This window comes from Vicia villosa, unplaced genomic scaffold (genome assembly GCF_029867415.1).
Source record: "Vicia villosa cultivar HV-30 ecotype Madison, WI unplaced genomic scaffold, Vvil1.0 ctg.000212F_1_1, whole genome shotgun sequence".
NCBI lineage: Eukaryota > Viridiplantae > Streptophyta > Magnoliopsida > Fabales > Fabaceae > Vicia > Vicia villosa.
This window is the reverse complement of record NW_026705078.1, coordinates 824,920-849,887: the sequence shown is the minus strand read 5'-3', so window position 1 is coordinate 849,887 and position 24,968 is coordinate 824,920.

The following is a 24,968-nucleotide window of genomic DNA, read 5'->3' as shown; positions in this document are numbered from 1 at the left end:
GACTAAGGCATTTTTTTTCTTTCTTTCTTCTTTTCATTTACTACTATGTATCACCCAAACTTTTTCCACAACTCCCAACAACAGTATTTCGAGGGATACCAAGAATCCCATAAATCCGACCTCGAAATACTGTGGGAAAATTTCAATGCGTCACAAACTCATTCTCACCCGAATTTCCTCTCCAACTACCAATCCCAACAATCTGAGGAGTCGCAAGAATTTTATAACTCCAACCAAACTTATCCTCAACCGAATTTCCTCTACGATCACCACAATCAATATTTTGAGGAACCACAAGAATTCTATAATCCAAACCTCGAAACATTAATTGGGAATTACAATTCGACACTAGCTTATCCTCAACCGAATTCCCTCTACAATCACCAATCCCAACATTTTGAGGGACCACAAGAATTTTATAATTCCAACCAAACCTATCCTCAACATAATTTCCTCTACGATCACCACGCCCAACATTTTGAGGAGTCGCAAGATTATCCTAAATCCAACCTCGAAATCTTAATGGAGGATTTCATTGAAGCACAAACTCTCTTTAGGCTAGAATCTATGATGACAACGTACTTTGAGGAAACACAAAACGCAACGCTAACTCCCTTTGAATAACCTCAAGAATCCCATAATTTTAACTTCGAAACATCAATGGAGGATTCCGACGAGACGCTAACTCACTCTAGATTAGAAGCCATGATGGAGCACTTTGTAGAGACACAAACCGTCCAAAACCAAGAGTTTATCAAACAAAATCTTCAAAAAAATGAAACCCTTAGGCAACTGACCACTATGGTTGAGTCCCTCGCGACTCACAACATGGCATTAGAGACTCAAATCTCCCAACTTGAACAAAAGTCGCTAGGACACTTACTTGAGGAGTATATGGAAACAACCATAAGTGAAGAACAAATTGAAATTCCTGAGGAGAGTTATAATGAGATTGAAGAGAGCGATTATGAGATTGAGGAGAGTGATGATGTGGTTGAGAAGATTTCTAGTGAGAAAAGAGTGGAGATTGAGAAAAATCCACCAACACCATCTGAAAGGGAGGTTGTAGAAGAGGTAGAGAGGAAAACACCTATTGTTATTCCTCTTCCCTATACCCCACCGATTTCTTTCCCGCAAAGTTTTGTGGAAGCTAAGGTAGACTCCAAATCCATAATGTATGTGAAGATATTGGAAAATATCCACACTTATGCACCCTTATTTGAAGTCTTGCATAAAAAGAGAAATTTAGACGACCATGAAACTAAGGATATCGTTAGTGATAAGAGGGTAAGGTTACCCTTTGAGGTGGTGGATAATATCACTAAGCCCGAACTTGAAAAGCTGATACTTAGGATCGATCCAGAACCGCCACCACGATTTCAAAAGAATGAACCACCCCACAGAAGAAAGAAAAGAAAAGGTGAGGGATATGTGAGATGGCTTGATAAGTGGCTATGGAAAACGAGGTTTGCTAAAAGTTCAACCGAGGAGTCATTCTCGAGAGAACCACCTTGAGTGCTTGCACTCTTAAGCCGTCGAGCTATCGACGTTAAACAAAGCGCTGCGTGGGAGGCAACCCACGAGTTTTCAGTTTAATGTTTTCCTTTTATCGTTTGAACTTGCAGATAATAAAGATATGGATCGCTTGTCACGTCTCGGCCATATCTAGGCGAAAAATCTATAGACGATCATCTCAAAGATGAATGGGTCTCCACGCACATTCCTATGAGTGTTGCTGCTGGTGGTGACACAATTGATGAGCATGATAGGAGAAGGTATTTCCTCCGGACGCGGAGCGGATTTGGTCGTGATAGCCCGCCGGTAGCATCCATATAGGTTTTGTCTTTTCTTCTCCACCTTGGATCGAAACATTGAGGACAATGTTTGGTTTAAGTGTGGGGGAGAAGCTTTACCGCTTTCATTTGTTGCTTTATTGTTTTCTAGTTACGTTGTCAAGTCTTTTTATGTGATCTTCTGCTGTTATCGAATTTCCCCAAAATTTAAAATTTTATTCCACCAACAAAACTATTTTCCTTTTGACGCATGGCATACACACTCTGAAAGTATAGAGGTTGTCACAATTTAGGCATTGTTAGAAAGACTTGGAGATGTTTCGACAACATCGATACCGTCCCGACACCCTAAACCCCCTAATTATGTGATGTCAATTTGAGTACCCATTATGCCGAGACCTTAGGCTCAAGTTTTCAAAGTAGCTCTTAAGTAGTTTATATTAGCAGTCAGCATCATCTTAAGCACAAACTACGTAGGGAGTCGATGAATATAAGTGAATGATCCTGTTTTTAAATGATTTAATTGAAAAATAACCTTCTAAGTTAGGTGACCCTCACCCGGTCATTTAGCCCAACGGTTGTTAAGCCAATAAGATTTTAATAATTAACACCCACTGTTGGTTGGCCTAGAGGTCACTGGTACTGGGCTTGGTAGGGTGGACTATGGTCTGATCCCCCGCAACCGCAGTTGGGAAAGATGGGGCTTCACCATTTAAAAAACCAGAACCCCGTGCTAAAGAAAAAGGATCATAGTCACTAACCGATTTCCCCTACTATGTGCGTGTACGGATAACGGGCTTAATGTGATTGCGCTTGAATGAAAAGAGTAAAAGAAAAACAAGAGATATAGGTTGAGTGATAATGGCATGATTTGAATTGGTTTATATAAGGAGGGAGTTTTTGAACATTGTGTCGTCACGGTATCCTTGATGTTGATATCTAGTACCTATCGATGTAACATTTGCCTAGCACCGTGTATGACTAGGAGTCGTTTCGTGCCTTTGTTTCAAAAACCATGCTTAATCATTTTCTTTTACCGTGTGGTTGATTGCTTGAGGACAAGCAACGGTTTAAGTGTGGGGGTATTTGATAACACGAAAATGTATCACATATTTGGCTTAATTTACATGAATTATTTCCCTATTTTATTTTAATTATGTTGCTTTATCACGGTATTATGCTGGTATTTTCATTGTTTCAGGTTTTATGCTCGTTTTGAGGACTATTTGTCAAAAGGAGAAGAAATGGAGCAAAAATCATTCATATTTATAAAAGACAGGTGCTGAAGTCAAAAAGGGGGTGCAAAGAAGACCCAAATGCCTAAAGAAACAAAGCCCAATCCACGAAAATAGAGGGAGATGCCCATCTCCAAAGTTGGAGACCCCCGTCTCCAAACTGAGACCCCCGTCTCCAAAGTTGAGATGCCCATCTCCAAAGTTGGAGACCCCCGTCTCCAAAGTTGAGATGCCCATCTCCAAAGTTGGAGACCCCCGTCTCCAAAGGCCCAAAGCCCACAAGTGGCCACGTCACAAATGGAGACGCCCGTATCCACCTCTCCACTATTTTCTCCACTTCTTTCTCACACAAGGCGGACGTCTCCAACTCTTTCCAAGTCAAAACCGTTCCTAAATTCTCAGGGAAGAAAGAGGAACACGTGAAGATGCAGTTACCACATTTCTCATTATAAATAGAGGCTTCTACGAAGTGAAAAAGGGTTGGACCATGCTTTGTCCCAGCCATTGTTTTTAATATTATTTTCATTTCAGCATTTTACTTTTCCAGCAATTGCTTTCGTTTTGTTCATCTTTTCTCGCAACAATTTCTACACCGGAAATTGTTGTGAACCTTTCGTAGATCTAACCTTACGTTGGATTTATTTTTTATATTCCTTGTTTTAAATTCCTGCCCATTAATTTCCGAAGAACGATCCAGCCAACCTGTGGTGGAAGTTCGAGTACTTCAAGATTCAATTCATTGCAATTTATTTTATTCAGGTTTATCATTTACCGCTTTAATTATTATTATTATTGCATGATATATTATATGCCAATTAATATGCCTAATATCATGAACCGAATTTATTTATCCATGTTTAACCGTATTAATATGTCTGGCTAATTAATTAAGATATCGGTATGTAAAGTAAGTTAACCGTGGGGTCCGAAATAAATTGGCTTAATTATGTTTTATTAAATATCACTTGTTTTCGGTTTGTATGTCTAATTTAATTAGTAAGTCTTAAAACCAATAGAGCGAAAGTTTGAGGGGTTAAGACGATCAAAGGTTAAAATCAATAGAGCGAAAGTTTGAGATCTTTAACCGGATAGTAGACATAGGACATTAGTTTTAAGGATGGCGAAAGCGTATTAAAACTAATTAGAACTTATTTATTTTCAAAAAGTGTTTTTAAAACCGCGCGGGATGGCGAAAGCGTATGTTAGGGATATTAGCATGTTCCAAGTCAACAGAGCGAGAGTTTGAGATTAGGAGATTTAAGTAGATAACGACTTCATAAAACAAGAATTTTATTAATTACGTTGTTTCCAAAAAGCTTTTCTAAATTTTATGGGATGGCGAGAGCGTACATTATGAGTTAGGATCGTAGTCTGAATCAATAGAGCGAGAGTTTGAGAGGAGGACTTTTAAATAACATAGTTAGTAAAGATCTTTGATTTAATTAAAATCTGGCCAATGGAACTTCAGATCACCTAAGTTAGATGAAATACATACTGATATCCATTTATTATTATATTCCTAGATTTAAGATTTTAGTTTCCCCTTATTAATAACCCAAATATCATTAGCCTTAGCTTTACATAGTAACTTTAGATAACGGTAGGTCGATTTATAGTCCCTGTGGATTCGATATCTTTTAAAACTACACGACACGACTGTGCACTTGCAGTTATCCCGACTAATAGACAGGTAAAGTCGCGATCAGTAGTACCTTTCAGATACCTCAAAATTCTCTTAACAGTTGTTAAGTGAGATTCTCTAGCATCTGATTGGAATCTTGCACACAGACAAACACTGAATAAAATATCATGTCTAGAAGTAGTAAGATATAGAAGAGATCCAATCATACCTTTGTAGAGCTTTTGATCTACCTTCTTACTTACCTCATCCTTACCTAGGACACACGTTGGATGCATAGGAGTTTTTGCTTCTTTGCTTTCTGAAAGATTAAACTTCTTCAGAAGTTCTTTCACATATTTGGTTTGATGAACATATGTTCCATCAAAAGTTTGATTGATCTGGATCCCAAGGAAGTACTTGAGTTCTCCTATCATGCTCATTTCAAACTCAGCCTGCATAGACTTAGCAAACTCCTTTCCAAGTGTAGCATTAGAGGTTCTAAAGATAATGTCATCAACATATATTTGGAAAATTAAAATATTCTTTTTAAAGGTTTTACAAAAGAGAGTAGTATCCACTTGTCCTCTAGTGAAACCATTATCCAGAAGGAAAGAACTTAATCTTTCATACCAAGCTCTAGGAGCTTGCTTCAATCCGTATAATGACTTCTTTAGTTTAAAAACATGTTCTGGAGACTTAGTGTCTTCAAAACCAAGAGGTTGGTGGACATATACTTCCTCATCTATATAAACATTTAAGAAGGCACTCTTAACATCCATCTGATATAGAGTGATGTTATGTTGAGTGGCAAAAGAAATTAACAAGCGAATAGATTCTAACATGGCCACTAGTGCAAAGGTTTCTGTATAGTCTTTGCCTTCTTGCTGACTATAGCTCTGAGCAACCAGTCTGGATTTGTTTCTTACAACTTCTCCTTTTTTGCTTAGCTTGTTTCTGAAGACCCACTTGGTTCCAATGATGTTGAATCCTTTTGGTCTAGGAACAAGATACCATACGTCATTCCTTGTAAACTGATTGAGTTCTTCTTGCATGGAAATTATCCAGTCAGCATCCTCCAGAGCTTGATCAACAGAAGTTGGCTCGATAAGAGATACTAGACCAAATTGAAATTCTGCATTGTTCTTAAGGAATGATCTGGTTCTGATAGGATCTTCTTTCTTCCCAAGGATAACATCTTCTGAGTGAGCAGAGGTGAGTCTAGAAGATCTTCTGATAGTTGGATCTTCAGAAATTCTGAGATTTTCTAATGATGCAGCAACTTGATCTTCTGACACTTCGCTTCTGGGTTCTTCAGCTTCTGAGTTAGAGACTTCAATATCTGCAAAATTCTCAAACTGCTTTGGCTTTTCAAGACCAAGCTTATCATCAAATCTGATATTGATTGATTCTTCAACAATCAATGTTTCAGTATTGTATACTCTGTAGCCTTTTGAGCGTTCAGAATATCCAAGAAGGAAACACTTTTGTGCCTTAGAATCAAACTTACTCAGATGATCTTTAGTGTTCAGAATATAACATATACATCCAAAAGGATGAAAATAAGAAATGTTGGGTTTTCTGTTCTTCCACAATTCATAAGGAGTCTTATTAAGAATAGGTCTTATAGAGATTCTATTCTGAATATAACATGCAGTATTTATTGCTTCTGCCCAGAAATGCTTAGCCATATTGGTCTCGTTGATCATGGTTCTGGCCATTTCTTTTAGAGTCCTATTCTTTCGCTCTACAACTCCCTTTTGCTGTGGAGTTCTAGGGCAAGAGAAATCATGGGCAATACCATTTTCTTTGAAATAAATCTCAAAAAATCTATTCTCAAATTCGCCACCATGATCACTTCTGACCTTTATGATTTTACACTCTTTCTAAGATTGGATCTTAGTGCAGAAGTCAGAGAATACTGTATGAGACTCATCCTTGTGTTTCAAGAACTTTACCCATGTCCATCTGCTATAATCATCTACGATGACTAATCCATATTTCTTCCCTCGGATAGATGCTGTTTTGACTAGTCCAAACAGATCAATGTGCAGAAGTTCTAGCGGCCTAGAGGAAGAAACAACATTCTTAGACTTGAATGCAGGTTTGGAAAACTTCCCTTTTTAACATGCTTCGCAAAGAGCATCTGATTTATATTTCAGATTAGGGAGTCCTCTGACCAGATTTAGTTTGTTAATCTGAGAAATCTTTCTCAAACTAGCATGGTCTAATCTTCTGTGCCAGACCCATTGCTCTTCACTAACAGACATAAGACAAGTTACCTTCTGATTCTTAAGATCTTGAAGATCAATCTTGTAAATGTTGTTCTTTCTCTTGCCTGTAAATAGGATTGAGCCATCTTTCTGACTTACAGCTTTGCAAGACTTTTGATTGAAGATTATGTCATAACCATTGTCACTTAATTGACTTATGGACAATAAGTTATGAGCGAATCCATCTACAAGAAGTACATTAGTTATGGAAAGAGAGTTACCAATACTTATGGTTCTAGAGCCAATTATCTTGCCCTTATGATCTCCTCCAAACTTGACTTCACCAGCGGACTTAAGCACCAGGTCTTGGAACATAGACCTTTTTCCCGTCATGTGCTGCGAGCACCCAGAGTCCAGGTACTATGACATGTTTTGCTTTGTCTTCTTTGCTGCCAAGGATATGTACAACAGAAATTATCTTCCCCTTAGGTACCCACATTTTCTTGGGTCCTTTCTTGTTAGTTCTCCTCAAGTTCTGATTGAACTTGGGTTTAGCATGATAATGAACAGGAGGTACAACGTGATATTCCTTAGTTTGAGAAACATGATATTTTCTATTTTGTGTCACATGCTTCTTTGTGTGTGTAATGTGAAAGCTTTTAGCATGTGAAGTGAGCCGAATATCATGGGAGTGGCCATACTTGAACTGATCATACAAGGGCTTGTATGTGATTTTCATATCATCTACAGGTTCAAGTTTGTATGGGGTATCGCCCTCATAGCCTATGCCAACTCTCTTGTTTCCACTAATAGCATATATCATAGAGGCAAGTTGACTTTTACCAATACCTCTAGATAAGAACTTCCTGAAACTCAAGTCATATTCTTTAAGAATATGGTTCAAGCTTGGAATAGATTTTTCTGAACTAGAAGATGACTCAGCATCTTTGGATATTTTTAAAACTTTTTCTTTGAGTTCAGAATTTTCTAATTCAAGCTTCTTAATTTCAGATACGAAGAGCTTTCTCAGCTTTTTGTATTTGATACTAAGCTTAGCTTTGATTTCAAAAATTTCAGCTAAACTGGAAGCTAGCTCATCTCTAGATAATCCAGAAAATACCTCTTCAGAGTCAGAGTCTGATTCTGATATAGATTCTGATTCAGCATCCACAGTAGCCATCTGTGCTATGTTGGCTTGCTCGTCTTCAAAGTCTGATTTTTATTCTGATGAATCTGAATCATCCCAAGTTGCCATAAGACCTTTCTTCTTCTGGAACTTCTTCTTGGTTTCTCCCTCTGAAGCTTTGGACACTCACTCTTGTAATGTCGTGGCTCCTTGCACTCAAAGCACGTGACCTTCTTTTTGTTAGATCTTCTGAGTCTAGAAGATTCTCCTCTTTCAGGCTTTTTAGAACTTCTGAAGTTCTTGAACTTCCTTTGTTTACTCTTCCAGAGTTGGTTTACCCTTCTGGAGATCATGGACATTTCATCTTCTTCTTCTTCTTCTGATTCTGAATCTTCAAAATCTTCTTCCTCCGCCTGAAAAGCGTTACTGCATTTTTTATTCAAGGATTTTAAAGCAATAGACTTTCCTTTCTTTTGAGGTTCATTAGCATCCTGCTCTATTTCATGACTCCTCAAAGCACTGATCAGCTCCTCCAAAGATACCTCATTCAGATTCTTTGCAATCTTGAATGCAGTCACCATTGGGCCCCATCTTCTGGGCAAGCTTCTGATGATCTTCTTGACGTGATCAGCCTTTGTATATCCCTTGTCAAGCACTCTTAAACCAGCAGTTAGAGTTTGAAATCTTGAGAACATTGTTTCAATGTTTTCATCATCCTCCATCTTGAAGGCTTCATACTTCTGGATTAATGCAAGAGCTTTTGTCTCTTTGACTTGGGCATTTCCTTCGTGAGCCATCTTTAATGATTCAAAGATGTCATGGGCGGTTTCTCTGTTTGATATCTTCTCATATTCAGAATGAGAAATAGCATTCAGTAGAATAGTCCTTGACTTATGATGATTTTTAAATTGTTTCTTTTGATCATCACTCATTTCTTGTCTTGACATCTTTGCTCCACTAGCATTTACTGGATGTTTGTAACCATCCACAAGCAAGTCCCATAAATCACCATCTAGACCAAGAAAGTAACTTTCCAATCTATCTTTCCAGTATTCAAAATTTTCACCATCAAATACTGGTGGTCTAGAATATCCATTTCCATTTCCATTTTTGTGTTGATCATTTGAAGTAGATGTAGAAGTGGATGTAACAATATCAACCATATTGACTTAGTGTTTTTCTCACCCTGAATCTTTTTCTAACACGGTTAAGTGCTTGCACCTAGAACCGGTGCTCTGATGCCAATTGAAGGATAGAAAAACACTTAGAAAGGGGGGGGGGGTTGAATAAGTGTAACTTTAAAAACTCTTAAGATAAAAACAATGAACACAATATTTTTATCCTGGTTCATTGTTAACGAAACTACTCCAGTCCACCCCCTTAGAGTGATTTAGCTCAACTGAGGATTTAATCCACTAATCAATCTTGATTACAATGGTTATCCACTTAGAAACACTCTAAGTCTTCTAGAGTATACTGATCATACCTTGATCACTCTAGGAAATCAACACTTAGAAACTTCTAAGTCTTCTAGAATCTACTGATCTCACTGATCACTCTAGGAACCTTTTACAAATCAATGTAAAATAAATGTTTACAAGAGTATGAATTTGCTTCTTAAAAAGCTAAAATCACAACTGTGATATTTCTCTTAAGTTCTTAGCTTAACACTCACTAAATATTACAAAGATTGTGAGGTTGAAGATGAAGTTCGTGTGTTTTGATTTCAACAGCATTTCAGTAAGTTTGCCAAGAATTTGTTACTGCTTCTGATCAGAACTTCACTATATATAGGAGTTTGAGAAGATGACCATTGGAATGCATTTAATGCGTTGCGTGACTGGACAGCTTTGCATTTAATGTTTTCACTGTTTTGTCAACTACCTCGAGCCATGCTTTTCTCTGCTTTTATTGACTTTGCCTTTTGTAGCTTCTAACGTTCCTTTTGTCAGTCAGAGATTAGACTTCATAGCCTGTGATCTAGTACTAACTTCTGATCTCAGATTTTGTGAATACAACGTTTGAATAATCAGAATCAGAGTTACAGCTTGGTGCAGAGCATCTTCTTGTCTTCTGACTTTGAAGTGCTTTAGCGTGATACCATAAGAACTTCAGTGCTTCTGCTTCTGATCTCAAGTTCTTCTGATGCTTCATAGACCATGTTCTGATTCTGCTTGACCATCTTCTGATGTCTTGCGAGAGCATGTTCTGATGTTGCAATCCAGAATCTTCTAGTCAGTGCTTCTTAGCGCTGAATTGTGCATACTCCTTATATATTTCCTGAAATGGAAAATGCATAGGATTAGAGTACCACCTTGTCTTATACAAAATTCATATACATTGTTATCATCAAAACAAGAATATTGATTAGAACAAATCTTGTTCTAACAATATTGAGGGGAAGATTCTGAGGATTTGGTTGAGCATGCACAAATTGATTGATTATCCTGAGAGTAAAAGTCTGAAGACTCCGTTGAGTGTGGTAACGTTGCTTCCACATTTTGTTTGCTCTTAAGGGAGGTAGAACTTGAGGATTTTGGTAAGATGCGCATAATTTGAGGCAGTCATGTCGATTAATATCTATAAAGTTTGGCCAATCTGGGGGAAGTTACATCGATATTCAACAAATCTCTTCAAGGATCCGCTGATCAAGAGGGACTATTTCAAACGCTTGAATATACTGGTGCAAGTTATCTCATGTAATTGTGGTGCAAGGATCCTTCGAGGAGAATTCCTTCGTAGGTCACGAAGCCTGGGGCACAATATTTTGGGTTGTATTGTCTCCCCCCGAGCATAATAGTTTATTTCTTCTGGGATTTTTTTCCATTCCCCGAGCCTAGGAGTTTACTTCTCCTAGAAATTTGTTCTCTCCCCATGTAAAGGAGTTTATTTCTCCTCGGAGTTGTTCCAATCCCCCAACTAGGGTTCCTTATCAAGATTTCTCATCCCTAACATGGTGAATAGAGGTAATCTCTCAAGCTAAAAATCCTCCAAGTAATGACATATGGTAAGAAGTCAGAAGTTATTCTAAGTTACACAAGTCAACAACCAGAAGGTATATCTTGCAATTCAAAGTTCAATGTCTATTGGAATCTCTTCAGTGTTCACAATGTGATTTATAATTCCTCACCCGAGGTTGGAGACAATGTTTGATTGGCAAGTCAGTGGAATATTTGTAACACCCCAATTCTACCCAAAGCATTTAGGCAAGAAAATATCAGAGTATTTAAAATTTCATACAACACAATTAGGAAGTTACACTAAGTAACCAAACAAACACCTTGAAAACAAACGGACATCACCGATGTCAAAAGCATACACACCTGCCAATAACATGATACATAACACACGGAAGATATGAACATATATATATACGTATAGCTCTCACTCTCAAAGAGGAGTTTTCCAAAATAAAGTGTTTACAATATACAATGGCACGTTATCACATATACATGTTCAAAAGAGTCATATACAAATAAATAACAACAGACTCCCGACTACCCAGTGTTACATATCAGAGCGACCGACAAGACCAACTGGAGAACTACCTCTTCCAAAAGACTTCCAAAGCGGCTAATCTGCAGGATGCCACTCAAGCATCAAATCAGCAGAAGGGTGAGAATATAATTCATAATGAAAGCATGACAATTATAGTAATGCCAACAAGTATCATCAAGAATCATACAACAAAGTAATCCACTCATTCAACCACAATCAATATATAAGTAATGTGACACATGAATGCTAACATAAATTATACAGACAGACAATGATGAATGAGACTCGACTATGCATATGCATGTGGTACCAAATCCGGAGTAAAACTCCCCTTGTCATTATGACAAATACACCTTTGCCGAGCATTATGCTGGGACTTCTTTCCCTCAGGAAAATACACCTTTGTCGAGCATCAAGCTACGACTAAACGTCATCGAGCATTTATCCCCCACTGATGACCTCTTGCCACTCGGGAAAATACACCTTTTTACCGAGCATTAAGCCCCCACTGGTAATAATTGCCAATTCAGGCCACCTGCTAATAGCATTCTGCCATTAACGTAATGAAATGTTATGCTGTGCAAATACATGACTCTATTACACGACAACAACAACATCAATAATATAACACGGTCACATACCCATGTTACACCGTTTATATTCTATCCAAAAGGATACATCACCAATTAATAACATCGTTATCAATTACATCACACCATAATTACCACACAGGCATTAATAAGCACACAGCACACATTCACCGTCAAAACATACTAGCCACATCGGCATAAATGATCGCATAATTGCATCACATCAAATTAATATTGGCCATTGGCCCACAACTCCATCAATACATCATCAACAAGTTGTAATAACAACAATTCAACAATGATAATACATCATTCTCATAACAACATTTACTTGCCATAAGGCCACACATCATGTTAACAACAAACAACCAAACATCGTCATATATCAAGAATGAACATTCATTAATACATAACACATATGAACATGATCTCATGTTACCGATAACTAATCACATACCTCGTACCATTACGATAACATTCACACAACACATCATCATGATTTATCATGCACTAGTTCACAAAGCCATTTATGAAAATCAACCAACCACTACTACATCCTACATCATTAACAATTATGTGATTTCATCAACAACACCTCATAACCAATTAATAACAAGCTAACCAAGCCTATACTATCATATAGAACATCCAACTAGCTTCTTAACACTTCGAACGGCGTACGAAACGGAGCTACGGATCAAAAGTTACAAGGTTTCAAAGTTTGGATAATTGAACATACTACACAACTCATCACTTGATCCTAATAAAAATAATGGGATACTACATACTATGAATCATTTAATTAGATAATAATATAGCTTATTGCATTAGCTTTCCAACGCTTCGAACGGCGACAAAATCGGAGTTACGGTTCATGAGTTACGAAGTTTCAAAGTTTTGGAAAAACAGAAAATGCTGTTGTCCGCTTCAGCTCCGCTCAGCGGACCTTCGCAGAGAATTTTCTGCAACAGAACCTCCGCTCAGCGGACCCCCCTCCGCTCAGCGGACCTGCGTAAACCCAGAAAAAACCAGAACGAACCATAACAGTTTCAGGCCCCTTATACCCACCAAAACCACTCCCAAACATCATTATAACACCAATACAACACATACAAACCATAGAAACAACCTAACATCAAACTTTTCATGGTTGATTCATCAATCTATCTCAAAACCTAACATTTTCTTCAAACTCAATCAAGCCATGGAAATACAAAAGAAAGCATGTTCAATCACCATAACACAACAAGGACATGATTCTATACATACTATCAACTAAAACATGTTTGAATCTTGATATATCATGAAAACATCACAATTTCTTACAAAACAAGAGAAATGAAAGATATGGAAAGGATGAAGAAGATGAACAAGAAAAAAAACAAGAACAAGACTATAAGAATCATACATCCAAGATAAATTAGATTCACCCCCTTACCTTGGTTTGATTCTTCATCTTCTCCAAAATCCCCTTCTTCACTTTCTCTCCATCTTTGCTCTTCTTCTTTCTCTCTTCCCTTTCTTTCTCTTCTTTTTCTTTCCACCCTTTTTCCTTTCTCACAAATATCTCTCCCTTATAAAGAAAATATCTATTCCGCGGAAATGACCAAAATGCCCCTACGCTCAAATATCGTTCAAACGCCCCAAAACGCGGAATATTTCCTTAATGATATTTCTAGTACCAAAAATATAAAAACCTTCAATTAAATATTAGCCTGCCATCCCGAACTAATACCGACTGAAACAACTCCAAAAACGGTAAAATTCCAATAAACGTCACAAACGTCCAAATCAAGTATATACTTATTTTCCGGGCGTTACAATATTCCCTACAGGGCCCTCATTATTTCTGCATATAGTAATCATTGCATTTGCATCGCATCTACAAAAACTTGTAGTATTTCCATTAACATGGAGCATTACGCCATGGAAAATTCAAACATGCCTAAGCCGGTTTGGCAACCCCTTCGAAAAGAATAAACAATGGATACATCCCAGAAGAGTACATACCATCCAGATATGCGTTGATATTCCCCACAGGTTTTTCTTCTAATTTTCCATTTCATACCAGGCATCAGGCCTTGTTCTCCAACAAAAGTTTTGAGAAGGTCCATCTTCTTTCCCCAGTGCGGTATGTGGTAATTTTACTCCTTAGTAGAGTCTTGTTGTGAGTCTCAAAAGTCTCTTTACACTTACCTTTGTAAGTCCCCTTATTGCCTTTGGCATAAGGGATGTCTCTTGCATTTCGCAAGTCTCCTTGGTTATTTATCTGCATTCGTTGTTTGTAGTTAGAGTGAGAATAAGAGTGGGTGTACAACCTGTCTTGTTTTCTAATTGCTTAAATAACCATACTTTGTGTGTGGTAGTTTGAGTAATTACCACTCTTTAAGAATTACACCCTGCCTTTTGGTCTGTGGGATTCATGTAGTTCTTTTTCCTCTCGAGCATCAGTACCTTCTTGAAAGTTCAGTGTTTACTGGCTCCTCGTGGTTGAGTCTAGTGTTTACTAGTCTTCCTTGCTCAAGCCTAATAATTATTGGTACCTCTTTTGGGTTTAGTCTTTACTAGCACTCCTAAGTTGAGCCTAGTTGTTACTAATCTTCTCCAGTCAAGTCCAATAGTTATTAGCATCGCTTCAAAGTCTAGAAGTGTACTAACCTTCCTTGGTCAGGTATAGTGGTTATTAGTCCTCTTTGGTAATGTCCAATGGTTTATTGGCATCGCCTTCAGGTCCGGTAGTTTACCAGCATTCCTTGGTTAGGTCTAGTGTTTATTAGTCCTTCATGTTCAAGTCCAGTGATTACTGGCATACCCTTTCAGATCCAAGAGTTATTGATACTCTTTGTTTCAAAGTTTACCTTCGGCTAGCAATTAGGTTAAGATCCCCCTTCGATTGGTTTCTCCCTTCGTAGAGTCACCCTTCGGTTGTGTCTCTTTGTTAAATGCACCTTTGGCCGGTACCCTTTGATAGAGTCACCCTTCGGTTGTGTCTCTTTGCTAAATCCACCTTCGGCTGGTACCCTTTGTTAGATTCACCCTTCGGTTGTGTCTCTTTGTTAAATCCACCTTCGGCTGGTACCCTTTGTTAGAGTCACCCATCGGCTGTGCCTCTTTGTTAATTCCACCTTCGGATGGTACCTTTTATTAGAGTCACCATTGGGCTATATCTTTTTGTTTCAAATCCACCTTCGGCTGGTACCCTTTGTTAGAGTCACCCTTCGGCTGTGTCTCTTTGTTAAATCCACATGCGGCTGGTATCCTTTTTTAAGCTAACACATTATTGTCACTACAGGGTATAAATTTTATGGTTCTTGTAGTATTAAATCCACTTACACCTCAAATGTCTGAAGACCTTTGTTATTCATACATTCAGGTCCAAAAAGATTGAACAGGGACAACTGTTGCACCCCAAAATTTGCTCTTTATTTTGTAGTCTAGAAGAGGTTTGGATCATACTCATGCATATTCCATTAGGTCATAATCACATGCATTTCATCCATGATTCTTCTCGAAAAGGTTACCAAGATATGAGCTTCTTTTGAGAGTCTATTTGAGCAAAAGAGGGAAACTAAGGTCTCATTGTGTCACAATAATTTCATCAAGTCTCCTAAAGAGATAGAGATTCACAATCATCACATTCAAAATCTCTAGTTCAAGCTACAAGCCTTACTTATTCATTCGGCCTCAAATTAGGGTTTCTTGATCAAAGTCAACCGGGGGTTGACTTTTTTATCAATACTTATACTCAAGGGCTTAGATATGTTATGAGGTGTCAAGGGGTCCATCGTGTGCTATTCCATTGAGTTTATTGATTGTTCAGTGATTAAAGTCAAGATCGAGGGCAATTGATCAAGATATATCATAAAAATCATGAAAAGCAAAGTTTTGATCAAAATTACTAATTTTGGAAAGTTGGTTAATAAAGGCTTGCCAAAAAGGGAAAGTCCATCACTTAGAATATTTTTTTGAAAGTATGAAGAATGGGTGAATGCAAGAATTTCAAGCTAATTCTCATGGTGATCCAGTCTTCAATTCAAAATATCCTCAACTATAAAGTTGCTCATCTCATGACATACTACAACTTTGTAGTTGGAAACTTTTTCATCAGATGCTTGGATCAAAATTTATGTGGAGGAAAGGTTTGTGTTTCAATGCTGATAAACTTTCAAATGCCTGGAAGAATTTCCAAATTCCCTAACCAATTGCAAGTGCACCTTTTGCTTACTATTTTTGAAGAGTTTCAAATTGTTATTTCAGCTCGAGGTTAACATCAAAGTTATTCTCTTCCATCTCTCTTTCAATTGGCACCAAGATCATTTCATTTGGATGTGTGGCTAGCAATTTATAAGACATCAAAGTGGTGCATTTGGAATTGTTTCAGGATGATGCTGGGCAAGAATCAGGCATGCGCATACATGTCATTTTTGGAAGGATATGTTCCAAAGCATTTTGAGTAAGGTTATAGCTTTATCTCTAAAACATTCCAACATAAAATATGCTCTATCATGTATAATCTTTTCTATGAATCCAAGAACTAAACATTTGGGTAATTGGTTAGAAATCTAGAGGCCATAAAGTCCCCCATTTGAAGTTGTTGCAATGCCAAGTCATGCCCAAGCTTGTTCATTAAGTCTTAAAGAAACTATCAACTGCACTCTCATCCATCATACACCATACACTTCCATAAAAAATCCAAACCTCACATTTTTAACTCTCACGCTCATTTTTCTTTTCTCAGTTTTCATAATCATACTCTCTCCCCTTCATCATTCTCTCTCCCTTTTCGCTCTCATATTCAACTCCCAACAACCTCCAACAACCCTAACCAGCTCTCAACAAATGTCAAGTCTCGTCTTCATCATCATCATCATCATCATCATCTTCTACCTTTCATCATTGTATCACCATCACCCTTACTCTTTCTCTCCATTTTACATCATCAAATCTCATCTTCTTTTGTTCCTTAGAGGTATCAAACATTCTTGAGTTCAGTTACAGAGATTGAAGGAGAATCTAAGTTTATTTCTTATTGGCTCCTCAAAGCTTTCAGCACCTCAATTCAAGGTTACTAATTCCAAGGTGAGTTGAGTTTACCTTGCAATGAAGTGGAACAATCTTGAAGCAATCATCATCATTGGAAGTGGAAGCATTATAGAGTTTTCTAGAAATTTGATTCAATATTTGTCCAAGTAAGATTCATAACCCTCCTCAACATACTTAGATGATGATATTAAGGCATGTGGATTTCTTATTGTTTTTCACCACTGGAGGTTGGGTTAGTACCAACTATTTGGGGTGGATGATGTGTATGATTCTTCTATTTTTGCATTTCTTTGGTGTTCATGTGGATTTCTGATTGTCACATAAAGATTGATATTTGTATAGGGTATAGTTTTGAAAATAATAAAAGGTGATATTTGTATAGGGTATAGTTTTGGAAATAATAAAAGGTGATAAAAATATCATAGTATGGAGAGAGATTTGGGCCACAAAAAACTGTTTAAGAATTGGGCTAACGCATTTTTGCTGCTACCATACACCCCATTTGCTACCAACACGTTTTTTTGGGCTTAATGTATCTCATTTTCTGCACCTCTCCTGATCAGGCTCAAGCGCGCGCCGCACTAAATTCAATTCAATGTTGATTTGCTAATGCACCCCTGGCCTAGGCAAAATTTTAGTTTTACTTCAATTTTGCTTAACCCATAACTTTTGACTCATAATTCAGCTTTGGCTCAAATAAAAATTTGCAAAAATGTGTTTTAAATCCTATAGACTATTAGGATGGCTGTCAATATTTTTTTTTATTTTTCCATTTGGTTTGATATTTTTTATAAGCCATTTTCTTGCATGTATACCAATTTTGCCATTTTTTTACTACCTTTTCTTAATAATGATTTGATTGAAAGTCTTAATGATTGAGTTTCGAACTCAAATTTTGATGGAAATCAGAAGCTTCATGTATGATATTGAGTCTAAAATTTCAATTCCAAAAAATGATTTTTGCTTGTTCAATTGTGTGAGTCATTGAGGCTCGATTCTTCTCCCATTTGTGAATATACTTGTTTGTTTGTTACCACGTTAAGGTAATGCACTTGTGCAATTAAATTGAACCATTTTGTTTATATAATGAGAGGTATTTAAGGAGTCCATTTGACCTATAAATTTGATTTTAAACCATCCTTTCTTTCCTTATTCAAATCATTCTTGTAACATGATAAAAATAAGGTTTTTGATCCAACTTTTGACACATACTCGTTGCCTTGACTGGTAAACTTGTGAGATATTTTGGTATGACATCTTAGATGTGTTGAAACCACTTATTGGTCTTCCCTTGATGGATTTGATTGAATACTTACATGCTAAGCTTGCTACTAAATTTGATTGTCTTCTTGACACTTGTTTGACTTAGTTGATACATTTTAGGTGAATGATTGTTTTGGTTTGAACTTGTTGAATAACATGAGATACGATTAGGTCTTGAACCTATAATTTGAGTGTTGTGGCTGCCTATACTTGGTGTTCTTTGAGGCTCCACTTTCTCTAATCTTCATCTCATTTCTAGTAAACCTAGTTAGTGATTCTATTATGATGGAGAGTCATTATTGTACATGATACTTGATGTTGATTTCTCTAATGCCCAAACCTCTTTGTGAAACATAATGGGTTGTCAATGTGTGCTTTGCTACTGCCCCATGACCTATCTCCATGCTTTTGTATGACATGTGTTACTCTTAAATGCTACATGATTGTTACTTGAACTAGTTTTGATTCATGTACTACTTTGACACAACTTGTGAGCTACTCTCTTGTGTGATGCCATGAGACTTTGATATTTGTTGTAAGACATCTAAAGACATGATTTTCTACTTCCTTAGGCTCTCTTTCATCCATTCACATGTTATGTGTTATATCCTAAAATTTGTCCACGCTTTTCAAAAATTCGAAACTATTTCAAAAAATTGGATCTTATAAAATCTCGGGTTCATTTAGATTGACATCCTGAATTTTATAAATATTTGATTTAAAGTCTATTTTAAAATATGTGATTTTATTTTCTTTTGAATCATAATGGACACTTACGAGCTTTATTTTAATTTTCGTACAGTATCATTCGGGTTGTAATAATTTTTGTTAAGCTGCTATCCCCGTTTGTTAAATTGTAAATCCCCCTCCCCGAAGCCCTGTAATAGTTAGGACCCTTTACTTTCTGCCTTTACTTTCCTGTACAATATAATATGCTTGCGTATGTTAGTAATTTAGGGTGTGAAAAGAAATTAGCCACGATTTAGATCACTAACTAACAAGATTAAATACTCGAATACAACACACGTGATTGCCGCACACACTCACCCCTAGGGTACGCCCCTCTTAGCTGCCTTACGAATAAAGGTCGTATCCCTCGAATATAGAGGTATCTAAAGCGTACGTCCCTCGATAAACAGAAATCATCAAAGATCATAGTCCCTCGAATTGCTGCCCACAAAAATATGATCTTATCCCTCGAACGGTTACCTAACGAAAGATGATTTGACCCTTCGATATCGCTAAAGGTACCTCTATCATGCTGCCTTCAAACGACCTTTGATGACCCCTCGATGTCCCGAACACGTCCAATAGATAGGACTACTATTTACTGTGGAAATTGGTAAACAACCGTTGGTCTTCCCAAAGCTTTTAAACTAAGGGTTGCTTGCAAGATCGACCAGTTGATCTTAAGACCACGTGCTAAAGTTCTTTGGGATTGTATTTGTCTCGTCGAAACATTTTCCTAAGAAACGGTTTTCTAAGGCTGGTAACAAATACAATGTTTTTCCACACTAACTATTAGATTCGACCGACAGGTGACTCGTGACCGACGGGGCGAACTTAGACTTAGCTTTTGTGATATTATGACTACTCCGACCCTGACCTTCTGTGGTAACTTGTGACCACCAGATTGCGTCGACTCAAGGGTGGTTCTCTGATGACAACAACCAGTCTCGGTTTACTTGGTTGAAGCAATGATCAATAGACAAAATAAATACTAGTTAAAGAACACAATACAAATGAAAGCTTCGAAGCATATGATTAAAAAGTAAAAGGACTGCATTGAACATAAAGATGGTGATTCACATACATCAGAACTCTTAGCAACTCTTACTTCCTGAAAGGCGGAAAATGGGCAGAGTGTAAGCAAGTAGTTTGATCGTAATAGTAAACACACTTTTTTACATTATTCGTGCCTATTTATAGGCTTTACATAAAGTAACTACCTAGTACAATCTACGGCTAAAATTTAAACTATCAGCAACCGCCTCACAAGATCTTTCTTTGTGTTTGGCGCCTTTAGCACACGACTCTGGTCTGGTAACTGCTTCGTTAATATTTCAAACTTTGAATTTTGAATTCTTGCGATTCAATTGTTTCTGATAACTGTCTTCCATCGACACCGCGTCCCACCATCGAACGCTTCATCTAAAAACCTGCTAAGTATGGAGCTCCTATGTTCGACTTTTACTCTTGCTTCGACTCCAGGAACTTTCGACACCATCTGATATCGACATGCTTTTTATCTCTTTCGTGTAGGTTTCCTGTTAAAATGAGCGAGTCCTCTTGTGAGGACACGTGTCTTACTTTGCCTCTAGGAATTTTCTTAGGGTAACAAAATGCCCCCTCATAGATGTCACTTTGACCTGCAGATGATGCGCGAAAGTGGCATCTATGAAAATCTTGAATTCGACTTAACGTTTCCACTTCCCTCGTTTCCACTTGAACTTTTGCGTTCACCTAGTGAAATAGGTTCACTGTAAAGTCTTGTCTACTGACGTCATGTCATCATTGCTTCCCCCACGGTTTACCGCCTCGAGACGTGGTTTTATTTAATGCGATGTAATGGCACTATTTTCGTGGCAACAGTGGGCTCCACGCGTGCAGAAACTTAGTTCCACGTACCCCCTTTTCTGCCACGTCTCTTCCTCCCAATGACGTTTTATTGCTGGCTATAAGTAGCCTTTTCTCAGAAATTATTTTTCTTCTTTCACGTCTTCATTGTTTCTTCTTCAACTCTCTGCATCTTCTGCTTCTTCTCGAAACCATTTTTTCTTCCCACAATTTCTCCTTATAACAATGGCAGCCTCTATTTCCAACGTATCTCCAGCCAAACCATATGAGCTTCGCCTTATCGACGGCAAACCCTATGTCCCGGAGCCCCCATTCGCTGATGAAAAGGCCAAAATATGGCAATCTCAAGTACTTATTCCCTTCCATCTTGAGGGTAGGTCCACTGCCCATTGATGCTCCCTCTGAAATTTACACAAATGATGAAGGCGCCTTCTTTCCCACTAGCAAAGACTCCAGACCGTTATTATCTTCTCCAAAACCCCTCTCCTTGCGCTTTTATGACAGGAACTTTCGAACGGCTCCTCCACTGAAATGCCCTAAGTTTGCTTCCTGGATGGCACGCTTGAAACCCAGCAAGGGCAAACTGTGGGAAGATTTAGGTATCGACACCCTCCTCAACATGTCGCAAGAAGGCATTCCTTATTCTCACAGCATGTTGACAGCCGCACCCTTCTTCTGGGAAGGCTCAACAAACACCTTCCATACAGGCTGTGGTATGATTACTCCCACTCTTTTGGATGTTGCTGCCATTACAAGTTTAAAACCCACCGGTCCCACGTTTAACCATGTGGACGTCGAAGTAATCCCTGTAAAGTTCGACGTTGGCGAAACAAAAAACCCAACCTTCAACAATTTTCTCACTCATCATAACAAAGACACTCCTGACATTAGTGATGAGGAACATGTCACCTTCTTGACATATTGGTTGTCGAGATGTGTTTTCTGTTCCAGGTCTATGCAGGTGGCGAAGGAATTCGTCTATCTCGCCAGTCACCTGCACAAGTGAGGGCGTCGCTTTGGGACAACTGATATTGGCCAACCTTTACACATCTCTGACAGAAGTGGCCCGACAAATCAGATACTACAATCCTAATGCCTTAAAAAAGAAAAATGTTCTGGTGCATGGACCCTTTTGGTTACTGCAACTGTGGCTAAATGCCACTTTTACTGAAGAATTAAAACCCTTCAGGAATTTGAAGATAACTTGTCCTCCGGACAGAATCTGTAATGTTTGGAAACACTTGTCAATGTTGACTCCCTCGATAAGGGTGCCCCAAACTTCGACCTCTTCAAATTGATGTTCGACCTAATGTTAAAAAGGGTCGATTTTCAACCATCAATGGCCCTTTTTCCTGATGGCAAGTCTGGTCCTAAGTGGCTAACCAACATCTTTCCTCCGGTGAGGGAAGAACACAAAAAGCTTTCTTTCAACACCTGGCGTCGATTTTGGTCCCCACTTTTCTATCCTACTCCATTGCAAGCACAAACCCAAGTTTGACAGCCTATCAGCCCAATTTGGTGGCTCGACAATTTGGCCTCTGTCAGTTGGTCCCCAAATCTCTGTACACCTTTCATGAGTTATTGCTGGACGTCCTTAACGATGAAGCATGGGAACATGTTAAGGAAGATTACGACAACATATGGAAAAAACGGCCCTCTCTTATCTTCACAAATTTTAAATCGTCGTTTTACTGTACTCATGAGTTAGAAACTTGGTGGCAAACTTATTTTGTTACCTTTGTTGGCGATCCTGATAAAAAGATTTCAGAACTGACTCCTGCTATTGCTCGCTTGCAGGGTAAAACCACTCAATGTAAGGCCACCAATATCAAACAAATTCAAGCTTTCCAGAAGTACTTTGGGGTGGTATATTTGCCCACTGATCTTCGTCGAACCATCTCTCAAGTGGCTGAGGTATTAAGGGAGAAGGTAACCAGCAAGATCCCTTCTTTAAAAATCCCTGGTTACGCGAAAGACAAATATCTCTTCGCACTTCATTTTTCAAAAATTAAATTTCCTCCCTTACCTACTAGCCCTCTAGCTCTGGAATTTCGACCTCCAATTCCAGATTGGTACTATTGTCCTTGGTCGGATGTTGAGAATGCTTATAAGAAAAAGACCGCTAGAGTGGAATCGACGAAGTACAGTTTGGATAACTATCCAGGTGCTTTGCATATTGCTCCTCGATATGTGAGAACACTCACTGCCATCCTCAATGGTAACAACTTCTTGGAAAAATCTTTTCATTTTCTTCGACTCTTTTTTGGTACTAACTTAGCCCTTTCTTTAGTTGTTCCTCTTGCAGCTATCAAGGACAATCCTGCCCCTAAGTCTGATAAAGTTGCTACTTCCAAAGCAAAGGTATATCCTCAGACTTGTAGATCCTTGTATTCATGTTTTGCCTTGTTCTGACATCTCTTTTGCAGCCAAAACCTGACACCCCCAGCTCTGATGATGAACCCATCTTGATTGCTATAAAGGTTAGATTTGTGGTTTGTTTCATATCTGGCTATGTGTTTTGGTTTTTATTCTCCGCATCTGATCCTGATTGCCTGTCTTTGTGCCAGAGTCAAAAACATTCTGTGGTTTTGACTGCTCCGTCTTCCCAATCCAAACCGTCCAAAAAGGACAAAATGCATGCTTCTGAAGGGCCGAAGGTAATTTACTCTAACTTGGCTCTGTGTCGAATCAAAATTTTGACTTTATATAACACTGTCTTTTTCCAGCCATCTCAGGATGCTAAGACCCTTCACCAATCCCCTCGTTCCACACATAAAAGAAAGCAGGATGCTTCTCCTGAAGGTGGGGCAGTCAAAAAATAAAAACAAAAACCCAAAGTCCCTGAGTCTCAAGGATCTGTGCTTCTCGTCGAATCGGGTGAGGAATCAGAAGAGACTCATTCGTCTTTAATTCAGAAATGAAAGTGTAAGATTTATGTTCAGAATACCTTTATTTTGGCTTTGTTTAGTACTAACTTTCAGTTTCATATGTAGCTTCGGTAACTCCCTCTCCAAAAGCTCCAACCACACAACCAGGTTCTCCTATGGTCATAGCAGCTTCAAAAGGGGATGGGGCGCAGTGGACTTTTGACCCAGCACTTCAGGTGCGAACTAAACAATGATGGGTTTGTGACTTTGGCCAAGATTAAAATTTTCCTGAAATCTTTTCTGTTCATTTCAGGCTGACCCATCTAATCCACAAGCTGATGCTACTGGTGTGGCTGAATACACTTCTCTCTCCAATGACGCTTCTTCCAAAGAGGATCCTGCTTTAGCCGCTGGTGAGTTAATCGACTTAACTGTCACGGATATTTAAAGTGATTCTGATTCTGTCACTAGTCCTGCTACATGCTATGCTTTTTATTCGACTAGTTCTGACTCTAGTCTTTCAGATTGCTCACCGGCTTTAGGGGCCGCTGAAGGCAATATTGACCTTGTCGAAACTGCTCATCCGCAACCTAGTGGCGTGCAAGGTGATCTTCTAGCTGCCAAGTCTACTCCTTTGACATCTTCTGAAACTCCTCATATCGACAAACCTACAGTTGTTTTTCCAACTACCGAGAAGGATCCTTTGCCTCCACCGACTGTTGATGGTAATGTTGATCAGTCAGCACAGAAAACCTTGGCTTTGACAGCTTCTAATGAAGATAACATTCAGCCTTCCCCGATGGACATTGATATCGATTCTCCACTAGCAAGGCTGAACAGCTTTGTGAGCCAATACTCTTTTCCTTCTGATTCGGGTCAATCTAGGGAGTACTCAGACAAAATAGGACCTGAAGCTGCCAAGGTCAAATCTTTAACTGACAAGCTCAAACTTCATGCCTTCAGCCACGAACTTGTCGATTCACTGCATGATGATCACAATCTCGGTCAAGAGCTTCAGGAAACTTGTACTCAACTGTAGGAGATGGAGATCTCTGATTTCTGCAGGATCGCAGTAGAAGCTTTCGCTAAACTTCTTCCTTCTCTTATTGCGAATGTAGAGTTGACAAAGAAAAATGAAGATCTGA